Genomic DNA, 14,745 nt, shown 5'->3' on the forward strand with positions numbered 1-14,745 from the left:
TCCAGTTTATCAGGCCAAAAACATTGGGGTTAACCTTACCTCCTCATTTTCTCAAACTCCACATCCAGTCCTGCAAAATGCTGTTATATTTTGGCTTTAATCCAAGTGTAGTCTGTTCTTGTTATTCGAGGTAGTTATGCGCTATAAGGAATGTTGAATCAGTGAATCGTTGTCCCATGTGTACATCTGGGTAAAGACATCTTATTTAATATATTTAGTTGATTTGTGAACATTGAACTCATGGCCACCAGCGGTATAACTCATGCCTAAGTGAAGCTTATCTAACATACATGTTTTCTCCATAAGGTACATCACAGCCTCCTGCACTTAGCAACATCAGACAGCACTTCAGCAATATGCTTGGAGGCCGTTTATACAGCAAAAATCACCAACAAAAAGCACAAAATGTGAAAAGTATGGCACTAAATACATTGTGAAAGGGCACTTATTTATAGGATGAAAGCTGAAATAAGAAGGCAGAGCATGGCCTTGTTCAACCTCAGCTGGGAATAAGTGTGTCGGGCCACTCAGATTTTTCACTTTGCTCATGTCTGCAAATGTCTGTGAAAGTGCCATGAGCATTTACTTTGAGATTACAAATAAATGTGAGCAAGCAGGCAAATTCACAAATGTGGCATCCAAAAATAATGAAGACCAATTATATATTCAGGATCCCACCGCTTCCCACCATTTCTACTGTGTATTAGTTTGCTAGGGCTGCTGTAACAAAGCACAACAGGTTGTGTGGCTAAACAACAAAAATTTATTATATCACAGTTCTGGAAGCTAGAAGCCCTGACTGGAGCGTCAGCGGGGTTGGCTCCTGAGGGCTGTGAGAGAGAATCTTTCACACCTCTCCCTTAGCTTCCGGTAGCCTCAGGCATTCCTTGGCCCATATATGCCATCCTCCTTGTGTTTTCATATCATCTCCCCTTTGTATGTGTCTCTCTCTGTGCCCAAATTTCTCTTTTTTATAACGATATAGGCATATTGGACCAGGGCCCACTCTAATGAATCCATCTTAACTTGATTATCTACAAAACCTTTTTCCAAACAGGATCGCATTCACAGGTACTAAGGACTAGAACTTCAGCATTTTGCGGGGGGAGGGAGAGGGCGGATACAATTCGATGCATAATACACTGCTACCACTCTGGTTATGCCACGATTGTCTCTCATTTGGATTATTACAATAGTCTAACTGGTAGCCCCGCTTCTACCACTGCCCCAGCCCCCAGAATCTTCCCAGCACAGCATATGGAGTGAGCTTGTCAAACTATAAATCATGTCACACCTCTGCTCCAAATAGTCACAGCATCCTACTTCTCCTGGATTAAAGCCAAAGCCCTTACGAGAGCCCACAAGGCCCTGTACAATTTACTCACTTGCCTCGTTGTCCTCACCTTCTCCTACTCTGCCTCTCACAGTCTGGTCTAGCCACACCAGCTTCTTTGCTATTCCTGGAACATACCAGACATGCCTTCATCTCAGGGCATTCCCACTGCCTAGAAGTCTCTCCCCCAGACACCCTTACAGTCCTTCCCTCACCTCCTTCCAGTCTTCACTATAATGTCACCTTCTCAGCAAGGCCTTTTTTCCCCTCCCACCCTATTTTATATTGCAACCCTTTTCAGTACTCTCTATTTCCTTTCTCTGCTTTATGTTTTTTTCCCATAGCATTTATCATCCTATAATGCATTTTATAACTTACTTATTGAATGCAAGATTCATAGAACAGCAGTATTATATCTTTTATGCAATATTATATCATATGTACCTAGAATAGTCCCTGATACATACTAGGTAATCAATAAATATTTATTGGAAGAATGAATGTATGGATGACAGAAAGATAAATATATAGGACTAGATCTTATTTATTTTTGTCTTCATAGTCTAGCACAGTCCTGGGCATATATCAGTTATGTGTCCACTAAAAAATTGATGACTGAAGATTGGAAGTATCTAACCGTTATGATGAAATAAATCAATGCTATCAATTCAGATCTTGTAAGGAGATTCTGACTATGTTACCAAAATTTTGTCTAAATAATAAGACCCCTGACTGCTCAATAAGATGGAGAAGATATGTGGATAGAATTGATAAAGTGAAATAAAAATGTATCTTATCTTACATATTGGGCAGTGACTTGAAATTACCAGATTAGTTCCTGTAGCACATTTCATCCCTAAAATGGTATTTTTTTTTCTAGAGGGGAAAATATATTTGAGGAATATGTTAGCACAGTAAATATACAGCACATTTTTCAGGGCACCTAGAGAGAGCCAGAAATGTCAATGTCATCTAACCCATTGGGCAATATTTACTTATCTCTCATAGCCTCAGTTCAAAGTTTTTCTTACTGTTTTCTTCTTCCCATCAACCAACTTTCTATCTATTGGTTTTCTTGTTTCTTTGTTTTTTTTTGTTTTTTGTTTTTTTCTTTCTGCTCAGTCTTTTGTTTAACACACTTGGTTCTGGCTTCTCTCAGTGAATCTCCCAGGCTGGACACTGAGATAAAAATTAGCTGCATGAAAAATGCAGATACATTAAAAAATGTAAAGCCTTAAATTAAAGATGCCTTACTTAAGCATTTCAATTTACTCAATATCTGCCAGACCAAAGAGAGCAAACCTGGGCTTATATTCTGGTCACAGAGAATCTTTTTACTTATTTACTTTTTATTTTTATCTTTGAGTGATCTAGGAAATAGCAAATAGCTTGGAGACTGAAGCATGAAGCACATATTAGCAGTTTGTGTGCTGATTCTGTACAGCAGGGGTCCTCAACCCCTGGGTTATGAACAGGTACCTGTCTATGGCCTGTTAGGAACTGGGCCACACAGCAGGAGGTGAGCGGTGAACAAGTGAGTGAAGCTTCATCTATATTTGCAGCCGCTCCCCAGCACTAGCATCACCGCCTCAGCTCCACTTCATATTATCAGGCATTAGATTCTTGTAGGAGCACTGGTTCCTGGTACCAAAAAGGTTGAGGACCACTGCTGTACAGAGAAGGAGATAAGGAAATAGAGATGCCCATTCTGTCTGACTTTGTGTTTTGGCACCAAACTAACCTCAACTAACTATACTTTGGAAGTGGTAATTACTATTTTATAAGTATTGAGTCTAAAGTAAAGGCTAGAAGCTAAATTCTATTAGCTGACAGCCTTACCTCAGTCAGACTACATAGGGAATATAAACAGATTTGGACTCTTAGATAAAAGGTATTATATAAATATGGTTGCTATTTGTTCTGCTTCACTTGCTCTCTGAAAATAGACTCCTTAACATCTCCTTATGTACAGTTTTACGTCACAATATTTATTGCAAATGCAGGAATTTTCTCATAGGATTTACTTGGTTTCTATCTATTTTAATATATCTTCTATTCTTTTAAATCAGTTGCCTGTTTTGGGAGAGTAGATTTGTCTTGAAGGACAATAATTATATGTGTAACATCAATCATCAGGGAAAGAGATTGTGCTAAGAGCCCATTTTCAAATCTTAGATATTCAGCTTAGTTTCCATGTGGTATTATTCATAATTGTTTAAAAGTTGATCTGCGAGATTGTTGGTGATCGTATTTAGAAAACAGAGTTCTAGGATTTAAAAATAAACAGTCATACTCGTGGCTTCCTTGACCCTTTCCAATATTTTCATGTCTGTCATGAATATGATCTCCATCAAGTTTGCTTTCTAACCTCAATGAATGTGTTTAGTGCTTATGATGCATAGTATTGGTTCTCATTTTCTAATTGCCTGATCAGCGCATAAATATGCACTTAGTCATGACATTGTGAAATGAGTAGAAAGGCCAAATTGTCTAAGTCTAAATTAATACAGCCCCAGTCTAATCTCTCCCATTTTCTCAGCCTGTGACATTGTTGCTTGATGTAGGGCTCCTTACTCTGATTGGAAGGTTCTGGAACCCCATCTGTTCCTTTACCATTGGGATGGGCTTGGTCATTTATCTTTACAGTTCTGTTCATTAAGATCGTTATCTCAATTATCAGTTGTAAACCAACCCCCTCCTACACACCCACTCCTTAAAAAGCAAGATAGGTAGGTAGGAAGGTAGGTAGGTAGGTAGATAAGTAGGTAGGTAGACAGACAGACAGACAGACATTAAAGGAAACTAGTCAAAAGAGAAAATTAGAAAAATAGCACAACATTAGTCATGGGAGGGTTATATTTTGTCACTAGAGAAAATAGATCACTCTGTATAATGTCTGATTCCATTAAAATTAGACAGAGCTCATATTAAATATTGTCACAAACCTTTCACTTTCTGTACCATCAATTTCCAAAGAGCAAGAATCATGGTATAAGTAAAATAACTTACAAGTAGCCCAATCATACGTCAGTCTCCGTGCCTTTAATCTTATGTTCTTTACCCACAGAATGACCCTTAGAACAGTTCTCATTTAAAGTCTATTATGTCCTATGACCTAGTTTTAATTTATAAATATTAAGTGAATTTTTTAATAGTTTTCCTTCCCATAGCATATTGAAAGCAACTAGTGAATGGCAGGTGAAGGAGGAGATGTCACGAGCTTTGAGTTGTTTCCTCTGTGGTTTCCAAACTTTTTTTGAAACAAATACTCATAGCAATTAAAACTTTTTGAGTAGATATCCCAATATATGTCTACCCAGAGTGAAATGAGGTTAAGGGCACAGTCCTTCACAATACTGGCCTCATTTCAGATACTAACTATAAATTTGGGGTCCCCAGGGTCACTATCACTTCTGACCAACTGACTACAAATTCAGGGTTTCCCATGACTACTTTAGGTTTGATAATTCACTAGAATGATTTACAGAAACATGAAAGCGCTATACTTACAATTATAATTTTATTATAACAAAGGACACAAATCAGAACCAGCCAAAGAGAGAAATGCATAGGGCAAAATTTGAGAAGGTTCCAAATGGGAAGCTTCTGTTGTCCCCAGGAATACATTATATTCCTGGCACATCGATGTGTGACAATATGCAGAGTATTGCCAACCAAGAAAGTTAACCTAAGCTCTGGTGTCCAGAGTTTTTAATGGGGCTTCATTATATAGGCATGACTGCTTGAATCATTGCCCTCTTGGTTGAACTCAATTTTCAACCCACCTTCCCTCTGAGAGGGTGGCCTGATATCACATGACTCAGAGTGCCAACTGTCTAATCACACAGTTGGTTTTCCTGACAGGCCCACTCTCCCATTTTCATTCTGAGTCACATCATTAGTATAAACTCTCAGGTATGCTCTAAGAGGGCCACCATGAATAACAAAACACTCTAGTCACCTGAGAAATATCAAGGGTTTAGATGTTACCTCACAGGAATTAAGGACAAAGATCAGCCAAATTTTTTATTACACAATATTCACTTATTTATTCACAAATAATAAGTACCTACCATTGTATCAATCTACAGTGCACATTATAAAGCACACACAGAAAACTGACTGTTAATAAAGGATGAATTGAATATAAGTAGAGCTTCTAATATTGTATTCTGACGTTCTTGGGGAAGACCACGTTGTAGAAAAGTTCCCTAAACAAGCCCATCAAGAACCCTAAAAGGCTGACAAAAGTAGTACGCACCAGCTACAGCAACAGCAGCAGGTCTCCTCTGGCCCTCCCACCGTTCAAAGTGACATCTCCCTTTCCCCTCGGCATTCCTTCCTGTTGGCTTCTGAAATTTTGCTATTCAGATCAGTTTCACTGCCACTGAAGTGAAACGAAGTATAAGGCCAATATGACAGGGTCATATAGATAAAGCCCTCATCAAAATGCTGATGTCAAAATGTCAAAACATTCTTCTTTCTATGAGCAAATAGTAAAACAACAAATATTCTCACTTCCTGTTCTATCCCTATCCCCATCTCTGATCAAATTCCTTCTCTCAAACTGAATTCTTTGAGTCACCCTGGGCTTGATCCTAAACATGACATTTTTGATAGATTTGTTACCTGGCATTTAAGGAGTTATCATAAAAACCAGCTATGTCCTTTCCCCCAGCACATCCTAATTGTATATCAAATATTTAAGCAATATGAAAAAAAAAGTGGATGCTCTGCTACAATTTAACTTATTTCTTATCATTCTGTTCTTGATAAACTGTGAACTTTAAAAATGTATTTAATATGGTAATTTATGTAAATCTTTGTCTTCATAGTTTATATTCTGGAGATGAGTCCTTTCTAAATTGCTAGAGCACGGAATTTATATCCTATGACCTTATGATATGTGTTGAAAAGTACCAAAAATGACTTAATGTATGTAGCTGGATTGAACAGCTTATTTTAGGGGAAATTTTTTTAAGACAAAAAGAAAAAGTTTCCTCTTTTTTTTTTTTTTTTTAATTCCCTCAATTTAAAGCCAGTGGAGATAGAGATCTAGGGAGGGCAAAAGAATGAAAGAAAAGGGCAGGATTATTAGATAGAGCTTCATTTCTAGAAGGGCAAGAGGCACCACGCTGAGCAGTCTGAGGCTGGTGCGAGCTACAAAGGCTTTGCAAACCCTTAATTGAAGTCCCTTGCCTCAAAGTCAGACAAATCCAAAAAGACTAAATAATCTTGGGAATTCCACAGTACTTCCTCAGCCTTACCTGACTATCTTTAAAATAGAGAAAGAATTCTTAACTTCCAAGAAGGTTGTGAGGAATAAAGGAGAAAATCTAATGTGTCTGGCATTTTGCAGATGCTTCAGGTCCTCATCTGGCTCCCAGATCCACATTGGACAGCAGTTCTCTCCAGATTGCACATTAGAATCACCTGAACACCTTTCAAAAGCACATTGTCCTCTAATGTGAAGTTACATTGAAAGATGAGAGCTTTAGCGAAGGCAATTTTTTAGTCACGTATTATTGGAATCAGACTCTCGTTTATTATAACATTATTATAACATTCTGGAGGAAATACATACATATGTTTTATATAGCTTCTTAATCTTTTGTCTATTTAGATTTTGCAGAATGATGTTTTATAACCCTGCTTTTAAAATTGATAACTCTGTCCCACATATTTTTACATTGGATTGGGTCTTAATGCTACACTGTTTGCCACTTTTTTCAGAAATTCTGTGCTTCAGGTAGAGACATAGTATGGAGTCTAGATCTAAATTAGAAATTTAAAATGTTTGGAACAGCAGGATTCAGATCTCAAGTCCTAGTCTTAACAGCAAAGACAGGGCTTGCAGCCCAGCCAGCTGCTTTTGAAGGTGGAGCTCCTTCTAGACTTCCTCCCATGTGAGAAACATGAGCTTGAACCCATGGGCTGAATCAAGTAGTTTCCCCTGGAAGAGGTAAAGAGATGCAGTGATGAGAAGTAAGTTGTTCCTATCAAAGATTTATCATTAGTTCTGCCTCTGCAAATGTTCCCAGGACCCATTGACTCTCTTATTAATAGAAGTGGTTGAAGAAGGACTGATCTGGAAGAGGCTCCTGTAGGCCTGGGGTAAATATATCATCAAACAGCCACTAGCCATGTGGTTTACTGGCCATGTATGACATTGCCAGCTAGCTCAATCTAGGACAGAATTCTCATGAGCAGCAGCAGTAGCACTTGAAGCTCATTTGAAATGAGACAAGTGTATACTCTGCCTTCTCATGGTTTCCTTGTTCTCTCTGATGAGACTTCTGATTCGGCAGAAAAGAAAGATGGTCGTGCTTATGACTTTCTGAATGATAGTCAACTAAAAACAAGGATTGTTTTGTTTGTTTGTTTGTTTTAATAGAAGGGTATTCATGTGGCAATCACTGTGAAAGGTGCCAAAATCAATCACATCCTGCTTTCCCAGACTTCCTAGTCTTTCAGGAGAAATAAGATATGTAGTGCCTTGATCATCAGGCCATTATTGCAGAATCAATTTTTGACCCTAGGATTTCCTTTATGGCCAGTGTCTCAGCCTTTGCCTTCCTTTTGTTTCTTCCATGTGGCCAGGAATTTTACGCTAGCCATCTGCTAGTCACTCTCTTAAATCCAAAGCTTCCATTCCCCTAGGCCTACTCTTTGGGAAGGAGAACCTCAAACACCTTTCTGAACCCCAATCACACCAGACCACATTACTCAAATGTGCGGGGCTCCTTGCTACCTTTATTGTTCCAGTGGAACGAAGAGCTCTTGTCCTTACTGCAGATCTCTAGAATCCTCTTCTTCCTCTAAATCTCAATTCAAATATATCCCCCTCCCCAATAATTTGGGTAATGTCCTAACTGAGACCAGCCATAAGGCAGATATTCATTAAATGTTGATTATCTCCCCTTCCTCCTGATCTCCTGGTCAGGGCCAGTTGCTTTTTGGGAGCTCTGCTTGCACTTTCCCTTATGCATGTGTAAGCACTTAATTTCCTCCTACCTTGCGTTATTATTGTTTACCTGTTCATTTCCTCTACTGTGCTACAAAGTATTTGACATTTGAATATGAATTAGATTTATCCCTATATTACTTAAGGATCGCTCAAAGAACCTTATATTTATACTTAGTAGGCACTCAATTAATATGTAACTGATGAATGAATGAATGAATGAATGAATGAGAAAACAAATGCTTATGCCCAATCTTTGCCTATATAACTCCCCCTTCTACAAGATTTTCCCCTTATCTAAACAACTCCTATTATTTGACTGTTTTGATACTTTCCAGAGACTAATCACATTAAAACAATTTACAGCATGTGTAAGTTGATCATCGACTTACTTGGGTAGATGGGGATATTTGCACTTTCTGAGGAGAGTTTTATATCCCCAGCCTGATCTCCAAGTTCCAAAGGATTTATGATGAATATAAATAGGAGAGACTTTTTGTCCCTTGTGGAGGCTAGGGGGGAAAAATACATGAACAAAAACAACCTCTCATTCTAGGCAAGTCATCATCTTCCCTGTAACTAGTCTGTCAGAGAATGAAAATATGAAACCAGCAGCATTTTGAACATTCTCATGCAGTTTACTACCCAGCCCTTATCATCACATTTGCAAAGAGCTCTAGGGATTGTGGGGCTGAAGGAAAACAAAGACACCGTGAAGGAGAGAGAGGATGGATTATATGCCGACTATTTTAACTAGGAATCAGAAAGCTGCTAACTTCCTGAGAGTTAGAGAGTCATTGCACATATATGCACACACACGTAGCCATCCTTATGATATTTCAGGAGAGCTACATCTTGTAGCTTGCACTTAACAGTAAGGACTTTGATTTATGACTTCTCATTAACAGCTACTACAACTTTAATGTGATTCGGTATCATCTTGCATAATAATTAACTCATCCATAAAGTACATGTTTGACGGGTAGAACGGAAAGCAGTATTTGTTTCATGCTACTTCTGCAGCTACAGAGGGAATTGACAAAATTTTTCCAAAATCTGAAAGAAGCTTATGTATATCATCCTGAAATAGGAAAGTATCACAAAGTTGGTTTGCAAATCAAATGTGCTTACAGAATCTAAAAAGATTCTAAAACTGTAACACTCTGCAAATATAAAGATACTTATTATTGTAATAAGTACTGTTGGTATTTATGTCATTGATTCCTATTTCTAGATCAAAAAACTGGTTTCTTGAGCTTGATAGTTCATCCATCCATCAGGAGACACGAAAGCTAGCAAGAGGACAGTGGCAACTTAAATCGAAGCAGTGGACTTTAACATTCTTAATTATTCTGACAGAAGCCTCGAGATGTCTCATTCCCCTCGGAAACTAAAGCATACTATGAGTAAATAGTTCTCACTGAGTTAGCACCTACAATGAAACCTTTTACATGTTTTCTTTCATCGTTTCTGACCAAATTTGTTTTTAATGAGATTTTTAAGCAATAATAGACATATATTATGATAATAGTTGAAGGATCCTTACTAGAACTTTTAATAGGGTTGCTAGATGTAACAAATAAAAAAGTATGAACTGTCCAATTAAATTTGAATTTCAGAAAAATTATGAATACATTTTAGTATAAATATTTTCCTGCCACATTTGGTACATACTTAAACTAAGAAATTATTTAACATTTATCTGAAATTAAACCTAACTTGGCATCCTGTATTTTTATTCTTTAGAGATATATAGACAACCTTAATATAGTAGAAAAAAATTTTAAAACACTCACATTCTAAGATTTTTCTGTTAAACTTCCCTTTCACTACTTCCTGCCATCTTTGTTATTGGACCAACAATAACAAAATGTGTTAGGACAGTAGGGAACTTTCCCTACCTTTACTACCCCAACCCTCACACTTGCTTGTACAAGAGATTAGAAAATCCTTTGAAAGGCATGTAGGCTATTCCACGTTATCTAGAAGTAATTTCAATATCAATCCAGAGAGAATGCTGGGAAATGCTAAGAATAAGAAAGATAATTAACTCTTTTAAAATCTGTGCATATTTTGTCATTGTGTTTATCCTTGGCATTATAATTACCTGCTTTTGTATTTTTCTTTCCTCTAGGCTGATAATTCCTGTGAAACGATAAGAACCATGGCTCATTTTTGAGTGTTGCCATTGTCTAGCATAATGCCTGGTTCATAGTGTTTGCAGCAATTATTTCAAAAAGTCCAGGAACCATAGCTCTAAAGCGGAATGCAATTGAATTAAGAGAATTAAGTAAAACTACTCAACATTTTAGTTTGGGGAAAATTATACCTCTAATTGTGCTGGCTTGCTTGTAGCCCCAACCTCGCATTTCTCAAAAGATTCATAAACCCTGTGTGTGTGTCGAGGGTGGGGGGTTGGATGTGGGTTCACATGTGCATAACTATCTTTCAGAACTTAAATGTACATAAATAATTAAATATATGTATACTTATGTATGTGTATATATATAGAAAGAATTTAAAAGAAGATATAGAAAATCTTTATAAGATATATAAGATAGAGCTAAAGCTCCATCAAATTTATGCACGGTCTTCTACAGCAAAGTTACCTGGCAATGGTTGCAGTCAGGGAGTACAGTTTGCAGCTTCTCTCGGACCTAGATGGGCCATGTATGATTCTCACCAACAGAATGCCATACCAGACTCCAGTGGTTAAGAAGTGAAATTGCTTCTTCATCCATTTTCCTATTTTAATGGGCTTAATGCAGAATCTTGGAGACCATATGGTGAAGATGGTAGAGCCAGAAGATGGAAGGAGCCTGGGTTTCTAAAATCACTTCTAGAAAGAGAGCTTCTCCCAATCCCCTCATTCAGGAACATTCATTTTGGACATTATATGCAAAAGGAATAAACTTCTATCACATTTAAACCATAGGCTTATTTGCTCCAGAAAATAGTCTCACTCCTAACAAATATAATTTATTAATAGGATTTTACTTTGCACCTATTCACTTTCTTTTTTATTCCATCTTTTCTAGAAGCAATTCTTCAGACTATGTATTCCTATAGTTTGCCCTTCCCAATCTTTCTTTTATAAAGCTTAAGAAAATCCTAGTATTGAGGAATCATGATTCCTAAAGAATTCCAAAGTGGTTGGTTCTGTGTGAATTTTCTTTTCACTAAACAGCCATTCATCTAGCACCCATTATGTGGAACATGCATCCTGCTAGGCCTTGGAAATAAAAAGATACTTATGAATTAGCAAAATAAACAGAAACATAAAGGATAAATTACAGGGAAGTACAGTAAAAAAAAAAAAAAGCTACAGTATCATAAATAGGTATCTAGGAGCCAATAGAATGTTGTTGTCTCTGCTTGGAGTAAAAGAAGGCTTCACTGAGAAGGTGAATTAGGTTTTGGTGGGTAAATATGAGGTCTGTCAAAGAATATGAGTCACTGCATCTTTTAATCATTTCTACAATGAAGAGAGGATATTCCTTTTTTTATTACGTTAAATTGATTTGTCATATTAAAGTTGGTGGTATTCATCAGGAATAACTATCTATTATTTTACTTTTAGCCTTTTGCTGAACAAAGTTTTTAGTTACTAATTTTATTATTAATAATTTATTCTTTTGCTTCAATCACCATGATTTCATCGATAATTTTTTAAGCTTGAGGGTTTTTTTTAAATCAAATTCTTTAGTCCATTTGGAATTTATGATTGCATAAGATAACAAGGATATTATTTCATCCATTATTAATCTATGTTAATCATTACTTATTTGTTCATTATTTTATTTTACATGGTATTGAAATTTATTAAAATTATAGGCTTGGATCCATTTCAAGGATCTCTATTCTATTTCATCATTCTAGTCTTCTATTTTTGACTTGTATCACACAATTTTAACACCTAGTGCTTATATACATTTTTGTATATGGTAGGGCTAGCTCCTCAATGTTAGTCTTCCCTTTCACTCTTCTCAACTTAATGCAATGTTCACTCTGACACAAGACTGATTTCCAAAGGCTAGAAGTTTAGAAATGATAAAATGAACAAGAAGGAATTGAGAGGTTTAGAAAAAAAGGAAATAATGAGCGATATAGTTGGTGCTTCTTAGTTCTTGTTGTTGAGTGCTTCGAGGAAAGATATTGCATTATTCTTTGTAATTTTATTTAAGACTTTGGGAAATAGATGTATGATATATGTGGCAAAATGAATCATTGCTTGACCTTGCTCATTGCTTTTGCATGTCAGTAACTTTATTTAAGAATCAGCTGGGGAAGATTTGCTTTCAGCAACCATTTGTAATAGATACAGAAACTCTAAGAAATGTTTATTAGAAAACATTAAAACTCAGTTAAAAGGCTTTGAAAAAAAGAAAAAAATTAGATCTCTCACTCTCGAAATCGATGAACTGAGTATAGGATTTCACTCTGGGTTCTTTTAATATATATGGAAATTATTTTCTCAGTCAGTAGAATCTTCAAACTCAGATTGTAAAACTTTCACTTTTTAATTTATGTAGCTCATTGTAATTCATATCTTAATTTTAAAGCAAGATTTAAAACTAGGTTAGATTTGGAAAAGGTGCTATATTTATGAAAATAAAAATTTGTGCCATCTTATATAGAAATTGACCTTACTCTGGTCAGGGGTCTGCTAAAAAGATCCGGATCATAGTTGAGACAAAGCCAAAGACAGAACTGAAGGGTATCTGCTCACTGCCACATCTGTGGTACCACAGCGGTGCCTAAAGATACACAGTAGACACTCAATGAACATCTATTGAAGAGTGAAATGGTGTCGGGTATGAGCCATAGCCAGATTTATGAAGAGTGATTATAGATGTAAGTCAGAGAGGCTGAGAGAAAGTCAGGAAGCAGAATAGAAGACAAGAGAAGAGGCTTGGGTAGAAGCCATGCATGGCGGTATGTGGGAGAGAAGGAGATATACTTCCTGGCTTAATTACAGTTTGTGAATAAATTGCTTATTTTACTGACCTGACCTTGCATTTGTGAAAAATTTAATTGCTTTTCAGAATGCTGAATTAAACCTACTGTTTTAGTATTTTTAAATAAAGCTGTGAGTTAATGATTTAGATGTAGGTCATTGCCTTTTCAACTAGACATCAAAACAAAATTGCAGTTAGCACAATAAAGCATGGAAGTAGAAATGGAAATCAGCCTTTAGACTCTGTATGATAACTTTGATTACTTTCTGACTCAGGGAGATGTTAAATGTATTTAGGACCCTAGATTTTTCATAAACTGGTAATAAAATATTTCAGAGATTTAAAAAATACTTTAACTCAAACTATAGCACATAAGCAAAATTCAAAATAACTACCTACTGAAATCAATTCTTGAACCTACTTAGTAACTACTAATTTCCTGAACTCTGTAAATATGCAGCAACAAATCTGTCAGCTAAGCAGTATCCCCTACCACACGAAATAATGGCCTAGTTCACAAAATACTACTGCTATAACTGAATAATAGAACTGCAATTCAGTGCTAGGAAAAGACCAAGCTACCAGCTTCTGTGAGGGGTTTAGGAACTCAGACAACTGGGAACACTCCAACAGGATGGTGTCCTAAAGAAATATATTTGAAAACAAGTTACGGAATTGCTTTGGATAGAATGGGTCAAGGATCAAAGTGCAGAAAACTCATTGAATCCACTGCAGAAAAAGGTATTTGCAAAGGAAAAGACATATTCTGTGTGGAACATTTGCATATGCTCATCTTAAACTCTTTAATCTTTAGTTTTGTGATATACTCTCAGAGATTCCAGTCAGTGAAAATTCTCAATAGTTGTTCTTTTGGTTGATTCCAAATTGGAATCTGATTGCTGATGGTCTTTCTCCAGCTATTAAGTGAAGTACCAAACAAGAAAAAGATATCAAGCTTTAGGAGAAAGTACATCACTCTAAAATTTCTTTATGCTACTTGGTTCCATTTTATTACCTTTCAACTACGACCTAAAATGCAGATATATTCATCAGTTTAAAATATAGTATGTTATTTGAATAATGTAATCATACACCAGCTTGCCAAAAGATTAAATTATGGAAATTCACTCCCAATCTGAAAATAGTCATTGATGACTTAACTACATGTAAGGAATTCAGCTGAATGCTTTATAGCTAAATGCTTTATGACAGTTGAGATGAGGGAACCATCATTTCAGGATCTTAGGCAGCGTCAGTTTTAACCTGGACATTAAAGAGTAAAGAGAAATCATTAAAATAAAAATTACATTCCTGTTGAAAAAGTGGTTAATAGGATGTTTTGAGCCTATTTAAACTTCCTCCAAGATTCATAAATATTTATTGAATCAATTAGTTATTCGAAGCTTGATGTTTTTCTGCTAAACGAAAATAATTATCTGCTAAGGTAGGTGTCCTGTCTGGAGCCTGCATTTATTTTGAAATGTGTGAAG

General features: G+C 36.4%; 1 protein-coding gene across 2 annotated transcripts in view; it reads left to right on the forward strand.

Moving 5' to 3' along the window:
• The window catches only part of RAB3C (RAB3C, member RAS oncogene family), a 233,697-nt gene that overhangs the window by 115,706 nt on the left and 103,246 nt on the right, over positions 1-14,745 (forward strand). The gene's annotated exons all lie outside the window — the stretch shown is intronic.

The sequence above is a fragment of the Pteropus medius genome, unplaced genomic scaffold (assembly GCF_902729225.1).
Source record: "Pteropus medius unplaced genomic scaffold, Ma_sr-lr_union100, whole genome shotgun sequence".
In the NCBI taxonomy this organism is placed as follows: domain Eukaryota; kingdom Metazoa; phylum Chordata; class Mammalia; order Chiroptera; family Pteropodidae; genus Pteropus; species Pteropus medius.